Raw genomic sequence first — 24880 nt, 5'->3', positions numbered from 1 at the left:
TTTGCCCTTCACGGCGTCCAGTAAAGCAGGAGATGACTTGGCTTAACATCGAAATGGTGGCGGCTCCAGGGAGAAAAGACCACCAGAAAACCCAGCTGCGAAATGCAGTTTGACAGATAACGAAGAAGAACATCTTATTCCTGACCTAAGTGAGACTTCTTTTCCTGGGCAGAAATGGCTCTCTGTATTGTTAAAAAAAGGAAATCACAAATGTATCCAAATACTTAGCCTAGTTTTTCAGCTCTTTCTTTAAGACTGAAAAAGCCCCCCTCAGCTTATACTCGGGTGAGGGTCCTGGTTGGCTTATATTTGGGTCAGCTTATACTCGAGAATATATGGTACATTTATTATTTTTCTCTATTATTATTGGTATTATGACATTTATTATTTTACTCTATTATTGTTGCTATTATTACATTTATTTTACTCTATTATTATTATTATTATTATTATTATTATGACATTTAATATTTCACTCTGATCTTATTATTATTATTATTTTATTATGACACAGCAAACAAGATAGACATGCTGGATTTCGTATCACAAAATCACAAGTCGAACACTTCCCAAGTGTCTAGGACTGTGTGATGTATTATTATTATTATTATTATTATTATTATTATTATTATTATTATATTGTATGACACAGCAAACAAGATAGACATGCTGGATTTCATATCACAAAATCACAAGTCGAACACTTCCCAAGTGTTTAGGACTGTGTGATGTATTATTATTATTATTATTATTATTATTATTATTATTATTATTATTATATTTTATGACACAGCAAACAAGATAGATATGCTGGATTTCGTTTCACAAAATCACAAGTCGAACACTTCCCAAGTGTCTAGGACTGTGTGATGTATTTTCGGATGATGCGTGCAGATCCCAGTAGGGTGGCCTTTTGCAGTTGGCAGATCATAATTTTGTCAATGTCTATTGTTTCCAAATGCCCATCACCACCGGGACCACCTGCACTGGTTTCTGCCAGAGTCTTTGATGTTCAATCTTGAGGTCCTGATAGCGGCTGAGTTATTATTATTATTATTTTTATTATTATTGCATTTATTATTTTACTCTGTTTATTATTACATGTATTATTTCCCTGTATTTATTATTATTACTATTACATGTATTATTTTACTCTATTATTATTAAAAGGATACATAAGCATATTTACATTGAAGAAGATGAGAATAATTATTTGATCAGAGTTGGACAGTCTTATCTTAGATTTGAGCATGATGTAAATATTCAAAAACATTTAACCTACTGATGCTTCAATTAATGTAATTTTATTGGTATCTATTTTTATTTCTGAAATTTACCTCCCTCGGCTTATACTGGAGTCAATGTTTTCCCAGGTTTTTTTGTGGTAAAATTAGGTGCCTCGGCTTATATTCGGGTCGGCTTATACTCAAGTATATACGGTAATTAAAATGTGCATGCGATAATAATGTTTTCATACCAGACATGGCATAGATCAGTTTTGAAAGCCTCCTTTCCTTTTCTACTAATTCTCTGTTTAGTTGGATGTTGTTTAGCAGCATCAGCATAGGAAACATGGAGAAACGTATAATCTGCCATATAATCCAGATTATCAAAGTACAGTAGAGTCTCACTTATCCAACACAAATGGGCGAGCAGAATGTTGGATAAGCGAATATGTTGGATAATAAGGGGGCATTAAGGAAAAGCCTATTAAACATCCAATTAGGTTATGATTTTATAAATTAAGCACCAAAACATCATGTTATACAGCAAATTTGACAGAAAAAGTAGTTCAATATGCAGTAATGCTACGTAGTAATTACTGTATTTACGAATTTAGCACCAAAATATCACGATATATTGAAAACATTGATTACAAAAATGCGTTGGATAATCCAGAACGTTGGATAAGTGAGACTCTACTGTAGATGATCCACATTATCTTCTTTGAACTGGATTGTATGAGTCTTTGCTGCCATATAATCCAGTTCAAAGCAGATAATCTGGTTTTTATATGGCAGTGTAGAAAGGGACTTAGGGTACATCTACACTGCCAAATTAATGCAGATTGATCCCACTTTGACTGCCATGGCTCAATGCTATGGAATCCTGAGAGTTGTAGTTTGGAGAGGCACCAGCACTCTTTGACAGAGATGGCTGAATACCTTGTGAAAGTAAATACAATTCAAGTGATGTCAAACTGTATTAACTTCGCAGTGTAGATGCACTCTTTGGTGTCAGTTATACTTCAAGCAACCTCGTTTTATTTACTCCTTCCTGCAACCTAATAACATTCCTTCCACAGGTGATTGTGTTTTCCTTTTTTATCATCTTCTCTCCCTGCAGGTTTTATTTTCTCCAATAAACCCAAATCATTTCATAGCCTCTCATCTCCAGCCCGGGACTGGAAGATCCTTGTGTGGCATCTGGGGAACGTGAAGAAATTTACAACTGTCACTCAGTCCATATCATCTCCCTTCTTTTCTCTTAAAGAAATACGAACAATGCCTCAATTCCTGGCAGAGACGTGTTGGAAAAAATCTGTAACTCTCTTGAGTTCTGGTGCAGAATTACGATGATGCTATTAGGCTGTGAGCTATATTTTGGATATAGAGGAAAGGCTGCATTTATTTTATTTATTTACAGTATTTATATTCCGCCCTTCTCACCCCGAGGGGACTCAGGGCGGATCACATTATATACATATAAGGCAAACATTCAATGCCCATATACACATAGAACCGAGACAGAGACAGACACAGAGGCAATTTAATCTTCTCCTGAGGGGATGTTCGATTCTGGCCACAGGGGGAGCAGCTGCTTCATCATCCACTGTGACGGCACTTCCTCATTCCAACGTCGTAAATTAGTTAAATTTGCCTCCCCACTTTATAAGTGGTACTTTATTTCCTACTTGATAGATGCAACTATCTTTCGGATTGCTAGGTCAGCACGAACAGGGGCTATTTTTTTTTTTATTGACTGGCCTCAAACTCATAACCTCATGGTCCGAGTGATTTATTGCAGCAGGCTGCTCACCTGCCTGCACCACAATGCATGTATGGCCATGGTCCAGAAGTATTCTCTCCCGAGGTTTCGCCCACATCTATGTCAGGCATCCTCAGAGGTTGTGAGGTATAGTTTTGTTTCTTACTTTAGAGAAAGCGCTCGACTGCAGGCCCTGGCAGGCAGGTACGCTTTCTGGGCCTGGATGCCACACAGGCACTCTCTTTCCATTTAAGGAGGCAAGTTCTGTTTCTTACTCTAGAGGAGATGCTCAGCTGCAGGTACTGGCAGGCGTGTGCACTTTTGAATGTTTGCCTTCTATATATACTGTAATTCGGTCTGAATCCCTTCGGGGAGATGAAGCGGAATATAAATAAAGTGTATTATTATTATAGTATGACACAGCAAACAAGATAGATATGCTGGATTTTGTTTCACAAAATCACAAGTCAAACACTTCCCAAGTGTCTAGGACTGTGTGATGTATTTTCGGATGATGCGTGCAGATCCCAGTCGGGTGGCCTTTTGCAGTTGGCAGATTGTGATTTTGTCAATGTCTATTGTTTCCAAATGCTGGCTGAGATCTTTTGGCACAGCACCCAGTGTACCCATCACCACCAGGACCACCTACACTGGTTTCTGCCAGAGTCTTTGAAGTTCAATCTTGAGGTCCTGATGGTGGCTGAGTTTTTCCTGTTGTTTTTCGTCAATGCGACTGTCACCTGGGATGGCAACATCAATGATCCAAACCTTTTTCTTTTCCACAACTGTGATGTCTGGTGTGTTGTGTTCCAGAACTTTGTCAGTCTGGATTTGGAAGATCCACAGTATCTTTGCGTGCTCATTTTCCAATACTTTTGCAGGTTTTATTTTCTCCAATAAACCCAAATTATTATTATTATTATTATTATTATTATTATTATTATTATTATTATTATTATTTTATTATGACACAGCAAACAAGATGAGTCCACAGCAGACATTCTGCTGGCTGTTGAATTTGACCACACGTCGGACACTTCCCAAGTGTCTGGGACTGTGTGATGTATCGGCGAATAATGCTTGCAGATCCCAGTCAGGTGGCCTTCTGCAGCTGGCAGGTGGGGATTTTGTCAGCGCTGATTGTGTTTAAGTGCAGGCCAAGGTCTTTAGGCACTGCACCCAGTGTGCCGATCACCACAGGGACCACCTTGATTGCCTTGTGCCAGAGTCTCTGCAATTATTATTATTATTATTATTATTATTATTATTATTATTATTATTATTATTATTCTTAAATTTTATAATTGTGCATGTCTTTTTATTGATGTGTTTTATATTGTTGTTGTTTTTATTTGGGCTTGACCCCATGTAAGCCGCCTCGAGTCCCTTCGGGGAGATGGAGGCGGGGTATAAAAATAAAGTTGTTGCTGTTGTTGTTGTTGTTGTTGTTATTATTATTCATTGTCTAGTGTAGCCATACCCAGAATCAGAGAATATCTGGACAATTTGAAAATTCATAGAGAAGAAATGGGAAAATCCAAAGGAGGATATTGTTTTTGCACCAACAGAGGATCAGAAGGGATGGTTTGCTGTCGAGCAATAAAACTGTGTTGGGTTTTAGTCCAAGTTCAAAGGTACTAGCCAAGCTGGATTAGTCAGGTTGACTCTGGGGGTTGGTTACCCTGGTGCTGCAGCGGGTTAAACCACTGAGCTTCTGAACTTGCTGACCGAAAGGTCGGCGGTTTGAATATGGGGAGCAAGGTGAGCTCCCGCTGTTAGCCCCAGCTTCTGCCAAACTAGCAACTCGAAAACATGCAAATGTGAGTAGATCAAAGGTACTTCTCCGGCGGGAAGGTAATGACGTTCCATGCAGTCATGCCGGCCACATGACCTTGGTGGTGTCTACAGACAACGCCGGCTCTTCGGCTTAGAAATGGAAATGAACCCCTACCCCCCAGAGTCGAACACGACTGGACTTAATATCAGTGGAAAACCTTTACCTTACCTAGCCAAGCTGCTGAACCTGAAACAGGCTGAGCCGTTTGGATTGCTCCTTTTAAAATGCGGAATAAAGCTTGAAACAGATTCATAGCCCCATTGGCATGGAAGGTATGAGATCCTACCCGAAAGCCAAGCGAGCAAGGCAGTCCTGTGGTCCGTTGGCCTTCGGCTGCTTCCAAACAGATGCGGCAGCCCTTGTGCCTTTCCTTTCCAGCAGCCAGCGGCTCATCTATTTTTTATGCCCAGCCATCAATTATGTACGGAGGATGACAGATCAGTTAGACAGCTTATCTTCTGGGCAAAGTGCTGGTGTTCTTAATACTCCATGTTTGGAGGGAGCGAAACACTGGGCTCTTTCCCTGCCGTCAGCCTTTTCGCTGCACCGTGTCATTATTTTGAAACTGGCATTGGAAGCATGGGCACAGTGGAGAGTCCAATCTGGTTGCAAGACCATGAACTTAGATTGAGAGAAAGGAGAGAGAGGAAAGAAGGAAGGAGGAGAAACGACTTTGAATTAATTTTTATTCAAATTTCAGTTATTAAATACAGCAAAATTGTCAGAACATCATTTTTTAGAAAAAGTGAATGAAAAGATAGTATAGATCAAGAATAAGAAAAAGAAAACAAAAAATACCCACACCCATAATTCCTCCTGATCCAAAAAGAGAAAAAAAAGAACAAAAAGAAAGAAAGAGACTGACTTCCGTTCTTCCTCCTTATGCCCTTGGTTGTTTGGATATAAATCCGTAACTCCATTTAGTTCAGTAAAAATTACCCAATAGTATTGTTTCAAGTTTTTCTTTCCTCCCAACACTCTTGTTATATTTAAAAAATATTCTATTTACTCATGTTTATATAATCTTCAAAGATTGACCAGTCGGTCATTTTTATGCCTTTACCATTACTCTGTTTTAGTAAAAAAGTTAGTTTGTCCATATTCTTTATTTCCAAAATTTTATCTAACTATTGTGTCTTTGTTGGAATTAATTCTTGTTTCCACAATTTTGCAAAAAAAAAACAAAACAAAAAAAAACATTCTAGCTGCCGTAGCAAAAAAAGTGAACAATTTATCTTTGTTGGGATCCTTAAAGAGCTGGAAGTCGAACATTCCTAGCAAATAGGTTTCTGATTTCATTGGGAAGTCAATTTGCAATATTTTTTTACATTCACTATGAACCATTTCCCAATATTTCTCTGTTTTTTCACAAGTCCACCATAAATGATAAGGAGGAGAAAAGACTTTGGACTTTATTGCACCATCCCGTTGTGTCACATCACGACAGCAAATGGAAACATACCATTATCCTACATAGCACGATTTTTGTTCCTGGGTTATACATTCATATCCTATCATAAAAACATGGAAATGTTGAACAAATTGCAAAAACTTTCTTTCTGCAGGACATGCTATGTTATTTTTATATGCAGGGTTTCTCTGGGATTTTATGTCCTTATTTGTTTGTTTACGAATTGAATGTTTGCCATTGTATGTTGGAATACGCCCTGAGTCCCCTTGGGAAGATAGGGCGGAATACAAATATTATTATTATATTTATTATATTTATTTATACCCTGCTTTATCTCACCTGAAAGGGTACTCAAATCAGCTTAATATAAAAGCATCATCATAACGCTTTAAAATATACAACTACAGTAAAGTCTCACTTATCCAACACTCGCTTATCCAATGTTCTGGATTATCCAACGCATTTTTGTAGTCAATGTTTTCAATACATCATGATATTTTGGTGCTAAATTCGTAAATACAGTAATTACTACATAGCATTACTGCCTATTGAACTACTTTTTCTGTCAAATTTGTTGTATAACATGATGTTTTGGTGCTTAATTTGTAAAATCATAACCTAATTTGATGTGTAATAGACTTTTCCTTAATCCCTCCTTATTATCCAAAATATTCGCTTATCCAACGTTCTGCTGGCCCATTTATGTTGGATAAGTGAGACTCTACTGTACTTTCAAAGCAAGTGCCACGCAATTAAACAAGAACTAACACTTTCAAACCAAGAACATATTTTTTTTCCAGGTTTTGTTACATAGTGTTATTGGAACAATAGCTTTAATATCTTGGCACAATTGTGGCATGTTGACACTCAGAAGAAGACAAAGACTTAGAAAATGATGCTGAAGATATCCATCTTTATGAGGCAATCGGCAACATAAAATGCAATCATTTCAAAGGGATGAAAAGGACTACCTGGGAATGTGTTCATAGCAAGGAGGCTTCTGACATTCTCCTGGGATTCTGTGTATTGCTTTTGCTGACCAGCTTTAATTTCTGATTGAAAAGGAAAGTAATTTTTTTTTTAAAGCCCAATGGCAGTTCTGTCCTGGAGTGAGCAGGAGTTTTGTTGACGCCTCCGAAATAGGAAATTCAACCCTGTGGTCAATAGGAAAGCGGGGATATCCATTACAAAGCCGAGAGTGCTGATGTGGGCCAGTTCTCTGATTTTTTTTAAAAAAGGAAAATTGCTCTAGAGGTCTTTTGAATAATCCACCTCCTGATGTTTTCACAGCAACGTGTCCCTGCCTTTGGCAGAAAGTGTGCGAGGAAGGCAAATGTGTTCTGTGACATTCAGATAGCCTTTTGAAAAGTCGCAAATGGCACAACCACACTATAAAATCAATGCAGTTTGGTGTCAACACGGCATTGATTTTATAGTGTGGTTGTGCCATTTGAAGCACCATGGCTTGATGCTATGGAATCCTGGGAGTTGTGGTTTTACAAGATCTTGAGATTTCTCAGCCAGAGTGCTGCCTCCTCACCAAACTACCGTATATACTTGAGTATAAGCCGACCCGAATATAAGCCGAAGCAACTCATTTTACCACAAAAACTGAGAAAACTTATTGACTCGAGTATAAAACGAGGGTGGGAAATACAGCAGCTATGGGTCAAATTAAAAAATAAAAATAGATATTAATAAAATTGCATTATTTGAGGCATCAGTAGGTTAAATGTTTTTGAATATTTATCTAAAACTGTTATTTAAGATAATAATAAGACTTTATTTATTTATTTATTTATTTACAGCATTTATATTCCGCCCTTCTCACCCCGAAGGGGACTCAGGGCAGATCACATTACACATATAGGCAAACATTCAATGCCTTTTAACATAGAACAAAGACAAACAAACATAGGCTCCAAGCGGCCTCGAATTCATGACCTCCTGGTCAGAGTGATTCATTGCAGTTAATTGCAGCTGGCTTGCTCTCCTGCTTGCGCCACATAAGATAAAACTGTCCAACTGTGAATACCTCTATACTCAAGTATAAGCCGACATGAATAGAAGCCGGCCAGGACCGTCACTCGAGTATAAGCCGAGGGGAGCTTTTTCAGCCCTAAAAAAGGGCTGAAATACTAGGCTTATACTCGAGTATATAGTTTGATTGGAAACTGCCCTGAGTCTCCTCAGGGAGATAGGACAGTATGTGGCCGGGCTGTGGCACAAGCTGGTTAGCAGCCAGCTGCAATAAATCACTCTGACCATGAGGTCATGAGTTCGAGGCCAGCCCGTGTCGGGATGAGCACCTGACAATTAAAAATTAAATATAGGCCCTGCTCGTTGCTGACCTAGCAACCCGAAAGATAATTGCATCTATCAAGTAGGAAATTAAGGTACCACTATAAAGTGGGGAGGCTAATTTAACTAATTTATGACTCCATAAAAAAATCATCCAGCCGCCATTGGAATGAGGACGTGCCGTCACAGTGGATGATGAAGCAGTTGCTCCCCCTGTGGCCGGAATCGAACATCTCCTCAGGAAAGGTTAAATTGCCTCTGCATCTGTCTCTGTCTTTGTTCTATGTGTATATGGCATTGAATGTTTGCCTTATATGTATACAATGTATACAGTTTATCTCTTAAATGCAAGGGATATACTCCATTTGAAGATAAGCAGTTGCAAGAACTATTTATTTGGATAAGAGTGAATAAGACCAATGCATGTTGGGTCTCTGATATGAGATGCCAATGGTTTCCCCCGTGATATGTCAGGGTTCTTTTTTCTGTTGTTGTTGTGTGCCTCCAAGGAGTTTCTCACTTTCTGCTGGTTAGCAGCCAGCTGCAATAAATCACTCTGACCAAGAGTTCATGAGTTCGAGGCCAGCCCGTTTCGGGGTAAGCACCCGATAACTAAAAATAAAAAATAGCCCCTGCCCGTTGTTGACCTAAGCAACCCGAAAGATAGTTGCATCTATCAAGTATGAAATTTAAGTACCAGTTATATGTGGGGAGGCTAATTTACAACACCATAAAAATCATCCAGCTGCCGTTGGAATGAGGAAGTGCCGTCGCAGCCTCATATGTGTACAATGTGATCCACCCTGAGTCCTCTTCGGGGTGAGAAGGGCGGAATATAAATACTGTAAATAAATAAATAAATAAATAAATAAATAAATAAATAAAGTTTTATTATTATTTAATGATTATTATATAGTTCAAGTTTTGTCAAACTGCATTAACTATGCAGTGTATAAGCACCTTGAGTCTCATTGAGCCCTGTGGGATTTTTTCCAGTGCCTACTTTGCCGGTACAGGAGAGAACATCATGTCCCTCCAGGCCAACTTGATCAGAGTTGCATCTGACAGGTACTTGGAAGAGTTGTTTATATGGCACCGAATGAAAAATGTATTTGATGGAAGAGAGGCACATGGCTCTTGCTTCCCCACTTGCGATATTTCATCTTGACTTTATTTATGATGCTCTCTCCATGATCGACAGCAAGGATTGCCGCATTCCAAAATGGCATCTTTTCTACGGTAAATCTAATTAAACTGCCATTAAGGCGTAGGCATTTCGGGCCATAATGCCAAGGTGACCCCAAGCTCTTGTGAAATGTTAATAAGAAATATTCCCCCCTCTTCTGCCTGCCTCCCCATTGAAGTGGCATTCAGCGAGGAACACAGCGGAGCCCTTTTATTGATGTAGCCTTTAGATTAATATAGTTATTAAAGTGCTTAGGGTAGTGCAGAGTATCGACTCAATGTGTGTCTAATTTTCCATCCGCAAGAGTGCTTGGCACAGTCCTGGACTTGTTTGGTTTGCTTGTTCTGTGCCAGGACTTGACCTTTTTATTTATTTATTTATTTATTTGCAGTATTTATATTCCGCCCTTCTTTCTCACCCCGGAGGGGACTCAGGGCGGATCACATTGTACACATATAAGGCAAACATTCAATGTGTAACACTCCTGGGCGGCGCGAACACTGAGAACCAACACAGAAGCCAATAACAATATAATATCTTTATTAAAGCAAATAAAATTCCAAATGGAAATAAGCAGCGAAGTAAAAGTAGCAATTGACCTTCCAGAAAAGATCAATTTTAGTCCAATAAGATAGTTTTATGTCCAGTATTAGAGTTCAAAATCCAGAAACCGAAACACACTCAAACTCCGTCTGAGTTTTGAGTGGGAAAAAGAGCAGGGAGCAAGAAGAGTTCTTTAGAATAAATGTCCAAATCAGGATTTCAGGGAAAGGCAAAACTAGATGTTCAGGAGCTGAAACGCAGTCCCAACTTGGCAAGAAGGTAAACCAAAACCCGGTCTACTCCAGAGTAAGCGCACCGTCAGGCCGCTTGGAAATCAGGAACAAGAGACGATGATGCTTCCCAGTCAGAAGTTGACACTGCACCGAAGGTTTTCAGCGCAAAACTTTTATGGAAGTTCATAAGCTCCCCCAGAGCAGGTGATGGCCTCCCCAATTCTTCCCAAGAGAACTGGTCCGCCAAAGACATCCCACCAGGTGCCTGCCTCCCTAATTCTTCCCAAGAAAACTGGGCTAGCCATAATCGCCTCGCTCCGTTAATCTGGTGCTTCATCGTAAACTTTGCTTCTGAGAACGGTCTGTTTTAAAAAAAAACCCTTCGATCAAACCATAAACCATCCGGAGAACCCGGGAGAGGCTGCACTATCTCAAGGGCGTCCTTAATTGGCTCTGGCACGAAAATGTCAACAGTAGGCATCTGGAAAGGAATTGAATCTTGCTGACTTGGGAAAAAACCCAAGTCTTCTTCAGTTTGGTCAGCAATGGCCATGGGGTCAGGGGCCAAAGGTGCCTGAGACATCACACAATGCCATATAACATAGAACAGAAACAGAGACAGATGCAGAGGCAATTTAAACCTGGGGGTATGCTTAATTCCAGCCACAGGGGAGCAGCTGCTTCATCATCCACTGCAACAGCAACTTCCTCATTCCAACGGCAGCTGGATGATTTTTATGGTGTCGTAAATTAGCCTCCCCACATATAAGTGGTACCTAAATTTCCTACTTGATGCAACTATCTTTTGGGTTACTTAGGTCAGCAATGAGCAGGGGCTATATATTATTTTTAATTGTCAGCACGGGCTGGCCTTAAACTCATGACCTCTTGGTCAGAGTGATTTATTGCAGCTAGCCGCTAACCAGCCTGCGCCACATTTTAATCTAGATCATACCTGGGAAATATTACTTTTTAGCCCGTGATTTCCAGAATCATGCTACCAACAAGCCATTTGTCATGTTGTTTAGGAGCTTCTGGTTCAAATCTCTATACCAAGCAGGGCCATTGAGATGTTGTCTTACAGGCCTGGGTTATTTGGTTGTCAACTCTGTGTCATACTCACCTAAACTTTAAAAAGTACAGAAGTTAATCCTGGTATCCTCTATAGACTTAATGCAAGCAAGTAAAATTGTGAGAGTGTTTCCGTGGAAAACTGGCTTCCGTCCTAATGCCAGATGCTCTAGACTGTAAATACATGCAGAAAACGCCTGCGCAATTGAGGCTCAGGTCCGGAGAGCCGAAGGCACCAGTATAGGCAAACCATGGCAGGTACATCAGATGACAGCTGGAGGATGAATCATGCTGGCATGCAGCAAAAGACATTGAAGCACACCATGATCACGAGAGAAAGATACTCCTAGTACACAGGACACACTCCTAGACTGAAACAAAATCTTGATTTCAATTGGATAAGAGCCAGTGTTGTGAGTTACTTTGATTGGCCAGTTGACAAGTTGAAGGGCAGTAAGGAGAGAATAAAAAGAAGTCCAGACAAAATGCTTAGCAGACTGTCTTTGGGCTCCTCTCCAGCAATATAAAGAGAAGATAATCGTGTTGCCTTCCAGAAATGCTGTTCCTGATACTACACCAATCATTGGCCCAGACACATTATTTCAGCATATTGAGACACTGGGAAAGCTCGTGCTAATATTGATTGATTTACAGTATTTATTTACACCTCACCCTTCTCACCCTAAAGGGGACAGAAGGGCTCACAGAACACACATACGGCAAACATTCAATGCCGATTACACAGTTAACAAGGACAGACAACACGAATAGAGGTAAAGGCAGTTTTCCCATCTTATTTCTGGCATCTTGGAGGCTATGCTCGACTCCAGCCATAGAGTGTGCTGTCTCTCCATCTTCCATACCGAGGAGCTTTTTCCTCCCAATTGATGTCCTTAAGGGCACTGTGCTGGTATGGCTGTACTAAAAGCTCCAACTTTATTTTCTTTCTGCTAATGTTTGCAGTCATAGGGCAGGCCGCCTGTCCATCATCATTAAGTTTGGTTCCGCCCCTTGTTCAGGGCTCTGGGAAGGAAGGAGCAATTTTTAAGTCAGTCTCTCTTAAGGAAGCTAAGTTATAGGACGTAGACCAGCCCGTCCCGTAGAAAAGCTTCATATCTCAAGAACATCCGAGGAATCAGAAACAGAAATTCCAGGGGAAAGGTCCCAAAGTTTCTGGCTAAGAGCTCACAACCTCTCAGCCTCACAGCTCCTGAGGGAAACAGCCCTAAAGTTTCCAAAGAAACCTCAGAGAGGGAACAGCACCACAGATCCATGCAACCCCAGCTGAAACATCTTCAAGCCTTGGTTGGTAGGTCCACTCGATACCCAGACGCATTTGGAATCGGTAGTGGGTCCCACATCAGCTAGGCCCAGATAATAGACAGCCTGGGAGAAGTTATAAGGGGATTTTCTTCTTATAGAGAAAGCAGAGTTATCCAAAGCCAATTGTCTGTCCCCTGGGAACAAGACTGAAAAGTCAACAGTTTATTAAGGAAACCTTGAAGTGTTATTTGCCTCCTTGAAGATTTATTATTTGTTCAACAATAAAGACTTTGTTATCTCATTAAAGACTCAAAGGACTATCCTTTTCAGGAAAATCCTCAAGAACCTCTCTTTTGAGGTGCCCTGGCTTCTTGCTGGGCATAAAGTATACGTCCTATACAAAAGACAATAGTTACAGGCCCAGCGCGTGACAGAACAGGCACCTTTATTACCTCTCCACTAAAAATGGTACCTATTTATCTACTCGCATTTTTGCCTTTGACCTACTAGGTGGGCAGGTGAGCTGGAGCTAACGGTGGGTGCTCACCCCAACCTGGGCTTGAATTGCCAATCTTTCGATTGGCAGGGTTTTTCTGCAGCACAGTGGTTTAGCCTGATGTGCTAAGCCCGGCCCCTTATATATGTAGTCACTCAGCTTTCCACAAGTTTAACATTTACGGGTTTGATTATTGGCAGATTTCATACAAGGAATCCCTAGGTCTTCCAAGGCAACTCATACAAGCCCCCAAATTATCCCATCCCCCAAAATAATAGGAAGGAAAATTTGGGGACAATTTTTTGTATGCCCCAAATGTGACAAAACCTTAACAGTTGATTTTGTCAGCAAGGCTCTCTCCAAAAAAAGCGCAAAAATGAGCCCAAAATTGGGCAAATGGATGGCCAGGAGTAATATCGCATCACCTTGGATATGTCAAAAAACAAAAAAACAAAAAACAGGTTGCCCATTATAGCTGCATTTGGGGAGAATAGGGAGCACGATGTTGACGACAACCCTGACATACATTGTGTGTTAAGTAGCCTCAGAGTTTTCCATCTTGCAAGTAGTGTTTCTGTGATGTCATTCATTCCACACTCACCCTTCTTGAATACTAAAGCCATCCTTCCACATTGGGGCATTGGGACATTTATGGATTTGCTTATTCATAGCTTTGGTTAAAATGTCCTCTCCAGAAAACTCTAAGTCATTCAATATATATATCCAAGCTTCTAAGCCGGCCCATTTAGCTTGGATAAGTGAGACTCTACTGTATATAGTAGGTAAAGGTAAACGTTTTCCCCTGACATTAAGTCCAGTCGTGTCTGACTCTGGGGGTTGGTGCTCATCTTCATTTCTAAGCCGAAGAGCCGGCGTTGTCCGTAGACACCTCCAAGGTCATGTGGCCGGCATGACTGCATAGAGCGTTGCTACCTTCCCGCCGGAGTGTTACCTATTTATCTACTCACATTTACATGTTTTCGAACTGCTAGGTTGGCAGGAGCTGGGGCTAACAGCGGGAGCTCATTCCGCTCCCGGGATTTGAACCTGGGACCTTTCGGTCTGCAAGTTCAGCAGCTCAGTGCTTTAACACACTGCGCCGCCACCAGGGGCCCCATATATAGTATTTACAGTATTTATATTTCCCCCTTTCTTCTCACCCCAAAGGGGACTCAGGGCGGATCACAATGTACATATACATGGCAAACATTCAATGCCATTAGACAAAGACACAGAGGCTATTTAACATTTCCAGCATCTGGCTTCCTGAGGGTATGCTCGATTCCAGCCACAGGAGAAGCTGCTGCTTCATTCTCCACTGTGACGCTGAGTCCTTGATGGAGTACTTCCTCATCTTATGGCACACATGCTGCTGGACATTTTTATGGTGACGTAAATTAGTTAAATTAGCTTCCCTAAATTTCCTACTTGACAGATGCAGCTGTCTTTCGGGTTGCTTCGGTAAACAATGAGCTGGGGCTATTAAATGGCTATTTTAATGGTCGGGGACTCAATCCGACCCGGGCTTCGAATTCATGACCTCTTGTTCAGTAGTGATTTATGGCAGCTGTATATTAACCAGGTGCACCACAGCCCGGCCCCATAATGCTGTATTCAACTTCTGCCGGAAGAGTCATGCTAGAGGACATAGAGATATTTATTTATTTATTTATTTATTTACAGTATTTATATTCTGCCCTTCTCACCCCGAAAGGGACTCAGGGCGGATTACAATGAACACATATATGGCAAACATTCAATGCCAACAGACAAACAACATACAATATAGACACACACAGAGGCATTTTAACATTTTTCCAGCTTCACAATTCCGGCCACAGGGGGAGCTGTTGCTTCACCATCCACTAGTGGCTGTACTTCCTCATTCCTTTCCTCATGTTTTGCTGGCAGTTTTATGGTGTTGTAAATTAGTTAAATTAGCCTCCCACATAAAGCGTACCTAAATTTCCCTACTTGACAGGTGCAACTGTCTTTCGGGGCTGCATAAATCAACAGCAAGCCGGGCTATTTAATGGTTGGGGGCTTAACCCGACCCAGGCTTCGAACTCATGACCTCTCGTTCAGTAGTAATTTATTACAGCTGGTTACTAGCCAGCTGCGCCACAGCCCAGCCCTATTTGGAAAGAAAACTCTTGGCATCTTTAAGCCCTCTAGTGCAATCCTATGGTCAGTTTCCTAGGGAAGTTCATCATGCTAGAAGATCTAGAGATTCCTAGAAAAGGATTCTCTGGGGTTAAAAAAAACTCTAGCATTTTTAAATTCATAAATCTTAGTTATTGTGTGGATTCTGTGCCCCTAATTCCAGTGAATGTGGAGGGCTGACTGTAGTAACCTTTTATTTTCTCCCACATTGTAATTGTGTTGTTTACGTGTCCTACCATCCTTTCACTGATGGATGGCTTTGGCACCGTACCCAGACACTTCCAACCCATGTAAAAAGAACCGATGGTATCTCTTGTGTGGGTGGTCATTAATGCCACGTTCAGCACAGAATAATAGATTCCTTGAAGAGTAATAAATAGAACCGCAAAGACTCGGCGCTGTGGCTTAATTAGTTTCGGGGGTCTTCCGTGTTCGGTGGCGATCCATCCCGAATGCTGCCGGATTAATACAAAGGGGCCCATTAAAAAGACATTTAAGGCGGGGAATGACAACACAAAGACGATGGGAAATGGCACGCAAGATACAGGAACGTGAGAGATAAAATATACGCAGAGGAGCTGTAATTAAAGAAAGAAGACAGAAATGATGTTAAACTGAGAGATTTGAACCCAGGCGCCAGTCAAGCTGACCAGGAGATTAAATCACTTGTCAGGGCATGAAAGCGTGTTGACATTGGGAAGGACAATGGAGTTGAGGCTATTCATTCCTGAAGACAAAAAACTATGGGGAGGAAATCAATAGGGTATTTCTTATCTAGGCCTAAGATGTGCTGTTCCTACTAGTTGGCAGCTACTATGCTCACACATTTATCAGCATGGAGATTAGAGTCAAGAAATCAGAAGAATATGAGGAACTTGAAAAGATTCCCAAGTGCAAAGATGCCTTACGATCTCTAGTATCCACAGGACCAGTGGTTTCATTCATCCAGATATCATCTGTAGCATTTGCTAGGCTATGGAATTATTTTGCCAAAAGTCTGTAACACTCCTAGGCAGCGCGAACACTGGGAACCAACACGGAGGCCAATAAACAATCTAATATCTTTATTGAAGCAATAAAAGTTTCAAACAAAAATAAGCAGAATAGATAGTCAAGCAGTTGACCTTTTAAAAAAGATCAAAATTAGTCCAAAGAATGAAAGTCTTATGTCCAATATTAGAGTCCAAAGTCCAAAATCCAATAACCGAAACACACTCAAACTTATTGGAAGTTTGAGTGGGGAAAGGAGCAAAGTTCCTCAGGAAAGTACTTGAAGTAATAGTCCAAAACAAGGTTTCAAGGCAAGGCTAAGGCTGTTAGTGATGGATCTGAAACGCAGTCCAAACTTGGCAAGGGATGAGACACAACGCCTGGTCTACTTGAGAGTAAGCGCGCCAGCAGGCTGCTTGGAAGCTCAGGATCAAGAGACGATGTATTCTTCAATCAGAAGTTCAGTTAACACCGCAACAGAGATTCTCTGCGCAGAACTTTTATTGAAGTCCAAGAGCTCCCCCAAAGCAGGTGCTTGACTCCCCAAATCTTCCCAAGAGAAACGAGCTGCTAACTACGAGGCGCCAGATGCCTGCCTCCCCAATTCTTCCCAAGAGAACTGGCTCAGCCACAATCTCCTTCTTAAATTTTGTCTTTGAGAGCGGTCTGTTTTGAAAGTAGCCCTTCTATCAAACTCCAAACTCCCCGGAGATCCGGGAAGAGCCGGCACCATCTCAAGGGCATTCCTAATTGGCTCTGGCTCAGCAATGTCAACAGGAGACATCTGGAAAGGGATTGAATCTTGCTGAGGTGGGAAAAAAACCAAATTCTCTTCAGTTTGATCAGCAATGGCTGCGGGATCAGGGGTCAAAGGTGCCTGAGACATCACAAAGTCCTTCATTTCAATAGGATTCACTACTATTTATTTATTTATTTATTTATTTACAGTATTTATATTCTGCCCTTCTCACCTCGAATGGGACTCAGGGAGGATCACATTGTATACATATAAGGCAAACATTCAATGCCATATACACATAGAACAAAGACAGAGACAGACGCAGAGGCAATTTAACCTTCTCCTGAGGGGATGTTTGATTCCGGCCACAGGGGGAGCAGCTGCTTCATTATCCACTGTGACGGCACGTCCTCATTCCAACGGCGGCTGGATGATTTTTTTATGGAGTCGTAAATTAGTTAAGTTAGCCTCCCCACTTTATAGTGGTACCTTAATTTCCTACTTGATAGATGCAACTATCCTTCGGGTTGCTAGGTCAGCAACGAACAGGGGCTATCTTTTAAAAAATTGTTGGGTGCTCACCCCGCCATGGGCTGGCCTCGAACTCATGACCTCTTGGTCAGAGTGATTTATTGCAGCTGGCTGCTCACCAGCCTGCGCCACAGCCCGCCCCCTACTATCCATAGCTTCACATAGCTACCCAGTCAAGGAACATATCTCCATGGATATGGGGGCTGTACTATAGTCTTCTTCATGGCCAGAATCCTGCTTATGTACATGTAAGTTCTTCTATGTTCTCTTTTGCAGTGGTTGGTGGTAAATAAATATCCTAAAATCTGATCATGGATGCTGAAAAGTGTAGGGGGACCACCAATGAATAGTAGATATTGTTGGCTCTATTTCAGAGGAAGGAACTAGCAAAATCACCTTTGAGCACTCCTGAATTAGGAAAACCCTATGAAATTCATGGAGTTACCATATATCAACAAGTTCACCTACACATTCTTTTTGTGTTGAATTCCTCTATCACCACAAGGTAAATTATGATCTTCATGTAATAGGATGAAACATGGCAGCATTGCTATAGTTTGGGTGGAGTTTGGAAATTTTACTTTTGCAGACTACAACTCCCAGAATTCCTGAGTCAGCAGAACAACTGACCATGCCAGTTGAGGACTTCCTGAGAGCTGATAAGCCAAAAGTGACCTTTTCCAACAATACATTGGGCTCCACCAGCTTAACTCAACCGTTCCAAAGGTATCTCGAAGGTCTTTGTACTCATAAGGTAAGCTATAATTGTTCTGAAAAGTATTACCATGTCATTAAATCTTCATAAGTTGTCCTTGTGCCTTTGGTTTCTGCTGAAATGTCATTGCAAACCACAGCCAAAGCCTTTGAACTTGTTCTCGTAGCAATAAAAACCATAGCCTGGCTCCAAGAAAAAGTTTTGACAGATTTAGTGAACTCTGAAAATAGTCTTATCAGCTGCAGGAATGTCTTCGTGAGAGGTGAGCAAACTTCTGTTAGCTGCAATTATTAGCAAGTCAAGGAATGAGATATCCATCGCCATAATTCCCTCTGTGCCTTAGGCTAGCTGATGAATTTTTTTCCAAAGGTTTGCAGTAACAAACCTTTTTTCCAAAGGTTTGCAGTGGGCCGGGCTGTGGCGCAGCTGGCTAGTAACCAGCTGCAATAAATCACTACTGACCGAGAGGTCATGAGTTTGAAGCCCGGGTCGGGTTAAGCCCCCGACCATTAAATATCCCAGCTTGCTGTTGACCTATGCAGCCCCGAACGACAGTTGCATCTGTTAAGTAGGGAAATTTAGGTACTCTTTATGCGGGAGGCTAATTTAACTAATTTACAACATCATAAAACTGCCAGCAAAACACAAGGAAAGGAATGAGGAAGTACAGCCACTAGTGGACGGTGAAGCAACAGCTCCCCCTGTGGCCGGAATCGTGAAGCTGGAAAAATGTTAAATGCCTCTGTGTCTGTCTATACTGTATGTTGTTTGTCTGTTGGCATTGAATGTTTGCCATATATGTGTTCATTGTAATCCGCCCTGAGTCCCCTTCGGGGTGAGAAAGAAGGGCGGGATATAAATACTGTAAATAAATAAATAAATAAGCGCTGAGCTGATGAACTTGCGGACCAAAAGGTCCCAGGTTCAAATCCCGGGAGCAGAATGAGCACCCGCTGTTAGCCCCAGCTCCTGCCAACCTAGCAGTTCGAAAACATGCAGATGTGAGTAGATCAATAGGTACTGCTCTGGCGGGAAGGTAACGGCGCTCCATGCAGTCATGCCAGCCACATGACCTTGGAGGTGTCTATGGACAACGCCGGCTCTTCGGCTTAGAAATGGAGATGAGCACCAACCCCCAGAGTCGGACACGACTGGACTTAACGTCAGGGGAAAACTTTATCTTTTTAAAAGTTACATCATGAACAAACACCTGAACCTAAATGCTTCTTTGCAAAGAAAACTTACACTGCCTATTGCAACTATTCTTTGGCAAGAGCCTGTACTTTGTGGGTTAAGCATGAAACCAATGCTTGGTGCTATTGAGACATACAATCCAACAATAACTGTATACAAAGTTCAGTTGAATACGATAGCTGACCTGCAACAACATACACTGTTTGTTGGATGACATGCAATGGCATTTGTATGTGCTGGTGTGTGAAGCTGGAGGGGAATAGAGACTGGTGTGTAGAAGTGTGTTGCATCCATACACCAGGGATATATTTTCCCCAGTCCATTTAAATCAAGAGGATTTGCACAACAATATCTCTCTCTCCTCGTAATTCATCCCAGCTCCCTTTATCTTTGTCCGATGACCTTCCAGCTGGCGAATTGTCAAGCATCACTGTTAATTGAATTTACTTTCTCCAAGAGTTAAAATAAATATGTCTACGAGGAAAATAAATACAGAGTACAATGTGAGACTAATGGCTTGTCCTCCAATTATGTTCCATGGTGATATAGAGGTAATCAAATTTGCCAAAGGGCTGTGCTGCCCCATTCAGTCGACAAGGAGGCAGTGAATTACCATTTATGTCCACCCTGTAGATTTGTTGAAAGGCACTCAGTTGGCACCGGTGGCCCGAGTGGCATGCGAGCGGAAAACGAGCCTGATTAGGGGCCCAGGTTTCACAAGTCTCTGGGACTTTTGATTCAGGAAGGGCATTGAACTTACTTAGAATCATAGAATAATACAGTTGGAAGAGACCTCATGGGCCATCCAGTCCAACCCCCTGCCAAGTGGCAGGAAAAAGCGTTCAAAGCACCCCTGACAGCCTCCACCACAGTCTGGGGCAGAGAGTTCCACTGTCGAACAGCCCTTCTCACAGTGAGGAAGTTCTTCCTGATGTTCAAGTGGAATCTCCTTTCCTGTAGTTTGAAGCCATTGTTCCGTGTCCTAGTCTGCAGGGCAGCAGAAAACAAGCTTGCTCCCTCCTCCCTATGACTTCCCCTCACATATTTGTACATGGCTATCATGTCTCCTCTCAGCCTTCTCTTCTGCAGGCTAAACATGCCCAGCTCTTTAAGCCGCTCCTCATAGGGCTTGTTCTCCAGACCCTTGATCTATTTAGTTTCCCTCCTCTGGACGCTTTCCAGCTTGTCAACATCTCCCTTCAACTGCGGTGCCCAAAATTGGACACAGTGTGATTCCAGGTGTGGTCTGACCAAGGCAGAATAGAATAAGGGGGAGCATGACTTCCCTGGATCTAGACGCTATTCCTCTCTTGATGCAGGCCAGAATCCCGTTGGCTTTTTTAGCAGCCGCATCACATTGTAGGCTCATGTTTAACTTGTTGTCCACAAGGACTCCAAGGTCTTTTTTGCACAAACTGCTGTCAAGCCAGGCGTCCCCCATTCTGTATCTTTGATTTCCATTTTTTCTGCCGAAGTGAAGTATCTTGCATTTGTCCCTGTTGAACTTCATTTTGTTAGTTTCGGCCCATCTCTCTAGTCTGTCAAGATCGTTTTGAATTCTGCTCCTGTCTTCTGGAGTGTTAGCTATCCCTCCCAGTTTGGTGTCGTCTGTAAACTTGATGATCGTGCCTTCTAACCCTTCGTCTAAGTCGTTAATAAAGATGTTGAATAGAACCGGGCCCAGGACGGAGCCCTGCGGCACTCCACTCGTGACTTCTTTCCATGATGAAGACGACGCATTGGTGAGCACCCTTTGGGTTCGTTCGCTTAGCCAATTACAGATCCACCTAACCGTAGTTTTGTCTAGCCCACATTTTACTAGTTTGTTTGCCAGAAGGTTGTGGGGGACTTTGTCGAAGGCCTTACTGAAATCCAGGTACGCTACATCCACGGCATTCCCTGTATCGACCCAACTCGTAACTCTATCGAAAAAAGAGATCAGATTGGTCTGGCATGACTTGTTTTGGTAAATCCTTCCCATTTCCTTGTTGCACTGATGCTCCTGACATTTGCAGTGGGTCTGTTCTTTGATGTATTAGTTATGCATCTATCTTGCCTTTTCTCCAAGTGGTACACATAGCTCTTTTCCTCCTCGTGGGAATATCCACACTGCACTATCTTGTGGTACATATCAATATCTTGTAGCATATTGCAGTATATATTATGGCATACAGCAATATCTTGCAGCACATAGTAATATCTTGGGGCTGGGCTGTGGCGCAGGCTGGTGAGCAGCCAGCTGCAATAAATCACTCTGACCAAAAGTGTTGCTCTATTAACTGAGTTGGAGAAGATCACTGCAGATTATGCAATCCAGGAAAAGGGAGGGTGTCGTCATCACAAATATATGGGCCCCTGGTGGCACAGTGTGTTAAAGCACTGAGCTGCTGAACTTGTGGACCAAAAGGTCCCAGGTTCAAATCCCGAGAGTGGAATGAGTGCCCGCTGTTAGCCCCAGCTCCTGCCAACCTAGCAGTTTGAAAACATGGAAATGTGAGTATATCAATAGGTACTGCTCTAGAGGGAAGGTAACGGCACTCCATGCAGTCATGCCAGCCACATGACCTTGGAGATGTCTATGGACAACGCCGGCTCTTTGGCTTAGAAATGGAGATGAGCACCAACCCCCAGAGTTGGTCATGACTGGACTTAACGTCAGGGGAAACCTTAAACTCTTATAGAGTTGCATACAAATGAGACATTAATGGATATAGGCATGCAAAAATTGCTAACACTAACATTTCTGTTCCTCCTGAAGTCTCTAGAAGTCAAATCAGACACATATATTACACACTGTAGTGCACAAACATATAAAGGCGTGTGGCATGAACACTCACCATTCCTCCATTACTTTGCGACTCCCAACTCAGATGCTAAATGCTGCTAAATGTGTTTTGAACTTCAGCTATTTGACAGTTCAACCGAAACCATTTTGCATTATTAACTACTCTGTTAAATCGTCTCCAGTTCCATTTTGTTGGAGAAGAAGTAGTGATGATTAATTTATTAATACACCAAAAGGCAAGGATGGGGTGGCATCTGCAGAGTCAATCAGTGCAGCAGGAAACAGGCAAAATTGATGAACCAAAGGAGCTCTCCAAAGTGCTGAATCTGAGCTCTCAAAGAACTTCAGTACTTTGGAAAGCTTAGTTAAAACTGAAAGTCGTTTGACCATCCTCGGTGACCTAGAAATCTCAATCACTGTAGGTTGACACTTCATTTATGGGCCACTGATCCTGTGGTTTTCATGGCAGGCTGGTTTTCAGACAGGATGCTAATGTGCTGCTGATACCTGCCAATGAAATGGCAATATTTAAAGACCCCGGTGTCTGAAATTCAAGAAGATGCTGAGCAGTCAAGCAGCTGGCATTTCAGGGTCAGACATTTATAGATGTCTTTGCTTGGAGTTCTTATGATGATAAGAAAGGTCTTCGAGGATGGAAGAAACTTAAAGGGTCACTTTTGGAGAGCTTTCCAGCCATGACAAGGAATGTGTTGCCACAAAGGTCGTTTTTATTCCAGACCCTCTTGACCAATGAGGTGTCATTTCAGCAATGGAAAAAGGACTTTTCAACATGTATATGCCATGGGGAGAAACTGAAGCGAAATATTTATTTACTTTATTTACTATATTTATATCCCATGCTTCTCACCCTGAAGGGGACTCAGAATGGCTTACAATATGCAACAATTTGATGCCATATATACAAATGAAGTAAACATGAAGTAAACTGTGGCGCAGCTGGCTAGTAACCAGCTGCAATAAATCACTACTGACCGAGAGGTCATGAGTTCGAAGCCCGGGTCGGGTTAAGCCCCCGACCATTAAATAGCCCAGCTTGCTGTTGACCTATGCAGCCCCGAAAGACAGTTGCATCTGTCAAGTAGGGAAATTTAGGTACACTTTATGCGGGGAGGCTAATTTAACTTATTTATTTATTTATTTATTTAATTACAGCATTTATATTCCGCCCTTCTCACCCCGAAAGGGGACTCAGGGCAGATCACATTACACATATAGGCAAACATTCAATGCCTTTTAACATAGAACAAAGACAAACAAACATAGGCTCCGAGCGGCCTCGAACTCATGACCTCCTGGTCAGAGTGATTCATTGCAGTTAATTGCAGCTGGTTTGCTCTCCCGTCTGCACCAACATCATAAAACTGCCAGCAAAACACGAGGAAAGGAATGAGGAAGTACAGCCACTAATGGACGGTGAAGCAACAGCTCCCCCTGTGGCCAGAATCGTGAAGCTGGAAAAAAATGTTAAATGCCTCTGTGTCTGTCTATATATGTTGTTTGTCTGTTGGCATTGAATGTTTGCCATATATGTGTTCATTGTAATCCGCCCTGAGTCCCCTTCGAGGTGAGAAGGGTGGAATATAAATACTGTAAATAAATAAATAATAAATATTAAAACCAAAAAGTTAAAAAATATCTAAACACAATATAAAATCAATTATTAAAAACCATGTAATCCAAAATCAAAGTCTGAGGCCATTCCAGTTGTCATTGCACTAATATCAAGCTTTGCAAACAATTTGGGGGACTGGGACTATCGAATCTGAAATGTTACTTATCTAAATGCTGTTTGATCTGGATGAAAGATTGGTTCAATCTTAATAGACAACTGGATTTTGTTATTGAGATAGTGCCCTAAAAACTTTCTAGGCTCTCCAATGCGATTCTATGGTAACTTTCATAGGAAGCAGTTCATAATTATTAATATCATATTAATATAATATAATAGCTTGGATACCTGGCATTGCCTGGGTTACTTGAAAAAGTCAATTTTTAATTGTACAAAATGTATAAGGTTGTGGGTAAACTACAACTGACATCATGCCAGGTTAACCCTAAGAAACTGCATCAGTACTTAAAGTTTGTTATGTTGGGCAAGTTTGTTCTGGATGCACCATCAGTGGGGCTCAGAGGTGGGTATGAAATAAAATTATTATTATTATTATTATTATTATTATTATTATTATTATTATTATTATTTTATGACACAGTAAACAAGATAGATGTGCTGGATTTCGTATCACAAAATCACAAATCGAACACTTCCCAAGTGTCTAGGCCTGTGTGATGTATTTTCGAATGATGCGTGCAGATACCAGTAGGGTGGCCTTTTGCAGTTGGCAGATCGTAATTTTGTCAATGTCTATTGTTTCCAAATGCCGGCTGAGATCTTTTGGCACTGCACCCAATGTGC

The sequence above is a fragment of the Anolis carolinensis genome, unplaced genomic scaffold, assembly GCF_035594765.1.
Source record: "Anolis carolinensis isolate JA03-04 unplaced genomic scaffold, rAnoCar3.1.pri scaffold_8, whole genome shotgun sequence".
Classification (NCBI taxonomy): Eukaryota; Metazoa; Chordata; class Lepidosauria; order Squamata; family Dactyloidae; genus Anolis; species Anolis carolinensis.
Note: the sequence above shows the minus strand (reverse complement) of the source record.